Source organism: Adiantum capillus-veneris, chromosome 4 (genome assembly GCF_014529385.1).
Source record: "Adiantum capillus-veneris isolate H3 chromosome 4, ASM1452938v2, whole genome shotgun sequence".
In the NCBI taxonomy this organism is placed as follows: domain Eukaryota; kingdom Viridiplantae; phylum Streptophyta; class Polypodiopsida; order Polypodiales; family Pteridaceae; genus Adiantum; species Adiantum capillus-veneris.
In genome coordinates this window covers 112,090,093-112,096,497 of record NC_140934.1, presented here as the reverse complement: position 1 = coordinate 112,096,497, position 6,405 = coordinate 112,090,093, and the positions used below count along the sequence as shown (strand labels likewise).

Here is a 6,405-nt window from a genome sequence, read left to right as displayed (position 1 = left end):
TGGATTTCCCAACTATCAAAGGCCTCACAGGTAAAATATGTAAGTGGGTCCAAAGAACATGGAAAATTGGTTTTTACAAGGCTGATCTTTTCCTTGGAAGGAAGAATTCAGGTGGTCCTGCCATCCACATCAGCACTCAGATCATCGAGTACGTCTTCTTACATAATGTATGGTAGACAAGGAACCACTGTATGTTTGAAGGAGGTCTTAAGGTGGCAAGCTTCGCACAAATTATACAAGAAAGCAAAGTGCTAATATGGACGCTCGGATGCAAGCAACACTCGGAGGATTGGTCTAGGACTACTTGTGCCTTGTTGACAGCAAAGGGCATGCCTAGGACGGGGGAAAATCTTGGCTATCGGTAATTAAAAGATCTCAGAAGAACATGATAAGGGACCCTATGTATCAAGGATAAGGGGGTGAGTTGGGTGGGATGGCTGCCCTAATAGCCGATGTAATTATGGTCCCTGGATGACATCATGGCTCAACACGAGCATGACAAGACCTTGTAATTATTTGGGTTGATAAATATAATTCACTCACAATTGTGAGTTTTGCTATTAAAAAAAAAAAAAAATTGCGCTAAGAAAAAGGATTTGTGCCAAGACAATAGGATACATAATGATATTTGTGATATTAATTGAAAATAACACATACTTAGGCAATACGTTAATCAATATGTATGTATGCCTTGCTAGAGTGACTACATTCGAAGGCGAATTGAGGACAGAGACAAGATTTTGTCGGAGAGAGATAGAAGAGAGAGAGGGATTTGTAGGACAAAATGCCTCGCGTGTATGCCAAGGAGGCAATGTAAACAATGTCATAAGTACAAGTGCTATTGTCGGAACTACACAAACCAGGATAAGACAAGGAGATAAGGTCAAAGCATGTGGTTGTAGGATAGGAGGAAGATTGCATGGGGTCGAATATGGCTAAAGTCTTTGAGTTGTTGCAATGTGTCGTTAGCTTATGTCAATGCGACCTCAACTTCTTATTGCCATATCAGAGTTGGCAGGGGGGCCAGCTCCTGCCTCAAGTGAGTGTTCCCTGCTGCATCAAGAGAGAGAGAGAGAGAGAGAGAGAGAGAGAGGTCCCACACAACAAGAGAGAAAAATGACATGGAGTTGCAAGGGTAGAGAAATGGGGCCCCGTCCCAAACGCACAGTCTCCCATTATGATCTATGAGACCAAAAGTGTGTATATATATATATATATATAAGTGTGTGTATATATATATATATATATATATAGAGAGAGAGAGAGAGAGAGAGAGAGAGACTCTTGAAGGTAAGAGGGGCCATGCTGTTCTCCAACAAATATTAAGTAGCCAAAGCCTATTGATGAAGAAAAGGGTAAGGCTAAAGTGCTAGGCCACAAATCACACCAAGCAATCATCCTCAACCACCATCAAACAAAGAGCACAAATGTTTCAAATATAGTTGCATGGGCTCAGTAGCTTTAAGTCCAACTAGGCCCAAGTTGCACTCCTAGAATTGAACAGCATAAGAGTCAAAGTTGGGAGAACTTTGGTCAACGAATGACACTATACCTATTGGAATTTGTGAAAAAGTTGTTTCGGGACCTACTGGCTCTACTCTTTTTGTTTTTCATTAGATAGAATCTCCCCAAGATCTTTTTGGATCTCCAATTAGCATGTCCATGCACGTCACCATCTAAAACCAACCTTAATGAGTAACATTTGAACTCATCACGTAGATACTGTGAAACTCAAGCTAAACCACTAGGCTATACGCCTTGCGTGCCCTTAGGCCTCCCTTAAGAACTAAAAAAAACAAATTCCCCCCCCCACCCCCCCCCCAAAAAAAACACCCAACCCAAACTAATTAATTAATGCCTTTTGATAAAGTTGTTTCTGGACCTACTTAATTGATAATTTGTGTGCATGTTTATCAATATCATTGCTACTTCCTTTGACAATGTTTATGATGGATTTGGAAGAGTTGAGCTTAAGTATTTCCAGCAGTTCACAAATACTTTGGAAGGAGCGACACTAGCTAGCAACCTCTACATCGAGGTCCACGCACCCACCCGCTTGTCAACATCTGGCTCTCTTCCTGTTGTGCTTTCTTTTTTTTTCCCCTTATTTCATTCCAAAGGGTATCTCCGTTGATTCTTGCTAAATAAATAGGTTTAGAATTGTATTGACACTTGCACTACATTCATAGGATGATGTGCATATATATAGTATTTTGTTACATTGGAGACATTGCATCGAGCACTTAGCTAATGGCTAAACCATGTAGCCTACCTCCACTGCGTTCTTTCTTATTTCCAACAATCCATCCAATATGTCCCCCTAATTTTGCAAGCATGTCTAATTAGGCAGAATCTGGTGAGATCCTCTTGAGAATTTTGTGGAGAAAAGAGGGAGGGAGGACACGTGTGGAGAGAGAGAGAGAGAGAGAGAAGAGAGAGAAGATTTTTTGCCACGTGGACAACAGGAGGAGATTCTTTTGGGTCGTCTGTCTCTTCGTCGCCTGCGCAGAGAGGGGTGCAGCTTCGTGTCTCTCTCTGTCGATCGTGTAGTGAAAAGGCAAACCTGGCACGCCAGGTGAATGCAAGGCGACAGAGCTAGCAGGAGACGCATTTGATTTCTCTCTCTCTCTCTCTCTCTCTTTCTCTCTCTCTCTATTGCACACTTTGAGCGGGGAAAGAACCTGGGCAGTGTGGGCCAAAGAACGTGCGCAAACGGCCAAGGGAGAAGCGGGCTGTAGCGGGATGAATACTTTTGGGGACTTGAAGGAGGGAGAGGTGAGGATTGAGAAGAAGAGATAGTTCTTGGCATTGGGAACGCCAACAATGAGCATCATGTTGATGGAGATGGGGCACATGTTGCGAGCAAAAAGGGATGGCGGGGCAATGCAGGTTGCGAGTAGGAAGGGATGACGACGATTGGATGCTAGCTACCCTTTCGGTTTGGAAAAGAAACAAACAAGATTTCGAATCTACGTAGATTTCGGCTAATGAAAACAGCGTAGACCCAATATGTATCTATCCATTATAAGAAAAGGAGAAAAGGGGCTATCCAAGCTCACATAAAAGGTAACTACTAGAACGAAAAAGGAAGGCAAAAAGACACACAAACGATCACAGTTGGAATAAGGCAATTGAAGCCCAACTTTTCCTTTTAGAGGTGATACCGTCATGTTGTCTTTTGCGTTTGGGATGCTACGAAGGAACCTAAAAACATGGCCAAGATAGAAAAATGGGTAGTAAGTCCCAAATTTGTCATTGCCCTCGTTATTGCATGTTATAGACTAGCGTATTGTTTTTGTTGTTGTTGAGGGAATTTTTGAATTGAAAATATCTTTTATTTTTTGTGAAACCATTAGGAATATCTTAAAATTTTAATTATACCTACCTTTTCATGTTTTTCCTGTGAAACATTGAAATCTCTTTTTTTTTTTTTAGTTTGTCAAAATGCACCTTCATTTCATGGCTTGATTTTCTTTACATTTTATTGTTTTAGAATGCTCAATTTAACCTTCACCTATTATTACAAACATGGCTTGCAAAGCAGCAAGTAGGTCTCCGAAACAACTTTTTCACAAAGGCAGTAATTAATTAGTTTGGTTTTTTTTTTTTGGGGGGGGGGGGGGGGGGAAAGGAAAAGGGAAGGGTGGGGAGGGGATAGGGTTGGGGGGGGAGGGGGGGGGACATATTTGTTTTTTTTAGTTCTTAAGGGAGGCCTAAGGGCATGCAAGGCGTATAGCCTAGTGGTTTAGCTTGAGTTTCACAGTATCTACGTGATGAGTTCAAATGTTACTCATTAAGGTTGATTTTAGATGGTGACGTGCATGGACATGCTAATTGGAGATCCTAAAGGATCCCTGGGAGATTCTATCTAATGAAAAACAAAAAGAGTAGAGCCACTAAGGTTGTCTTCTTTTGTTTAATCGACTAGGGATATTGTTGTGGTGCTACTTCAAATCTATACTACTTTTTTATGGAACTTAAAAAATTCTCGAACGCTTAGCGTTGCCACTCGTCGAAGAACCAGGCACCTCTTGAACGTGCGTATGCAAGTTGCTAGCTAGGAGCCTGGAGAAGCTGCCACGATTGCTTGGCCTGCCTAGAGAGAGAGAGAGAGAGAGAGAGAGAGAGAGGTCCTGTCCCGCACATGCATTTGCTCACTGTTTTGCCAAATAGCTCCATGCGTCCACACTCCACAGCACAGAGAGAGAGAGAGAGAGAGAGAGAGAGAGAGAGAGAGAGAGAGAGAGAGAGATGAAATAAAATGTTATATTTAACATCTTTAAAAGGCCAAAATGACCTATGAGACCAAACTGATACGATGTTGGTGGATCTATTAGTGTCTGGGCCATTGTTAGAGTTGTTGTTGTTGTTGTTGTTGTTGTTGTTGTTGTTGTGTGTGTGTGTGTGTGTGTGTGTGTGTGTGTGTGTGAGAGAGAGAGAGAGAGAGAGAGAGAGAGAGAGAGAGAGAGAGAGAGAGAGAGAGATGAAATGAAATGTTAAATTAAACGGCTTTAAAAGGCCAAAATGACCTATGAGACCCAACTGTTACAATGTTGGTGGATCTAATAGAGTGTCTGAGCCATTGTTGAGAGAGAGAGAGAGAGAGAGAGAGAGAGAGAGAGAGAGAGAGAATTGAAATGACATGTTATCATTTAAATGGCTTTAAAAGGCCAAAATGGCCTATGAGACCAAACTGATACAATGTTGGTGGATCTACTACAATATCTGGGCTATTATTGAGAGAGTGAGAAAAGAAGAGACATCGTAGGAACAATTCGAAGAGAGATAAAGAGAGAGAGAGAGAGCATTTGTGATCAGCAATGGCTCTGCCTGTTTCAACCGATGCAGGCTATCCTCAATTACAGGTCTATCATCTCTCTGACTCCTCCGAGAGCAGCGAGGGCCCCTCATATGGTCTCTACACATTCAATGCACCAGGATGCCATCACTGCCTCCCAAACAGTTGCGATGGGGACGACCCTCAACAGTGGTATCTTCCTTGCTCACAATGGAGGAAGCCCTTTTCTGCAAAATAGTGGATCTGTTGCTTATAGCTATGGAGCTGACAATAGTGGCAAAAACCTGGATAACTGGGCATCTTTCCACAACCATGACTCTCGCATCGATGCATGACAAGAAGAGATGCAGAATGGTGGTGTGCTCCATAGAAATACGAGGCCAGATCTTTACAACAATCCCATGCATAATAATTTGGCCAATCCCAACAATGGACATGTTGTACACTTTGATGGCATGTAAATACATGTGTACGGGCAACTTGCCGGGTTGCAACTATCTGCAAACACACAATTCAAACCCTAGCTATGAAGAGAATGAGGATGTAGATGATATCGATGAGGCTGAGAGGCAACATGAAGAGGACAGTGTCGTGCTTAGAGTGAAGGAAGAGGAAAAAGCCCGTAGATTAGTCCCCCTCCCTCCTGAGCGTTGTGAAGCTATTCAGATTGCCATGCAAAATATCTCCTTCGGTGGTTATCCATACCAATGAGAACACAAACAAGTTTCACATAAAGCTCAAAAATTAATTTGAAGAGAGAGAGAGAGAGAGAGAGAGAGAGAGAGAGAGAGAGAGAGAGAGAGAGAGAGAGAGAGAGAGAGAGAGAGAGAGAGAGAGAGAGAGAGAGAGAGAGGCTGCAAACATGGCAGCACATCACTAGAAGCATGTGTGTGTGTGTGTGTGTGTGTGTGTGTGTGGGTGGGTGGGTGTCTTTGGGACAGAGCGAGAGATGCGCATGGCATTCATTTGGATTGGAAAGGGCAATATCTCATGCGAGAACTTCATCTAGACACTGTGTGCTCTCCTATGTGAGCCTGGCCGCTGCTTACATGGGTCATCCATGCTACACAAGGAGTTGAGCCTTGCACTATCAGTACCAACCCAGCACACTCTGCATGGGTTGGTGCATCATATTGTGTGCTACCCTAAGGGGGGGGGGGGGGGGGGAGAGAGAGAGAGAGAGAGAGAGAGAGAGAGAGAGAGAGAGAGAGAGAGAGTCTGTATGGTATATTGGTAGTGTTTTCAAAAATAAAAAAAAACACCTATAACAGTCCGTGCCGGTGTGGACTCTTTCAGGAGTTGTTTTTTCATGTTTGAAAACAAAGGGTTGCCAATGTATGGCCGGCAATGTCTCCATTCCTTGGGATGTTTTGGCGTCCATATGAGAGAGAGAGAGAGAGAGAGAGAGAGAGAGAGAGAGAGAGAGAGAGAGAGGAGGAGGAGGAGAAGAGAATTTAAGGTCATAAGAAACTATCTCAAGAGACCTTAAAGATCTATCCGATGAGGAGAATTGAACTCAAGACCTGTTAGTTAAGAGAGAAATGGCACAACCAATCTCTCTCTCTCTCTCTCTCTCTCTCTCTCTCTCTCTCTCTCTCTCTCTCTCT

The 6,405-nt window shown here is 43.0% G+C and overlaps 1 pseudogene; it reads left to right on the top strand.

Annotated features, from left to right (window-relative positions):
* The first annotated feature begins 4,820 nt into the window (after positions 1-4,820).
* On the top strand, positions 4,821-5,509 carry LOC147459810 (uncharacterized; annotated as a pseudogene).
* Positions 5,510-6,405: the final 896 nt, after the last annotated feature.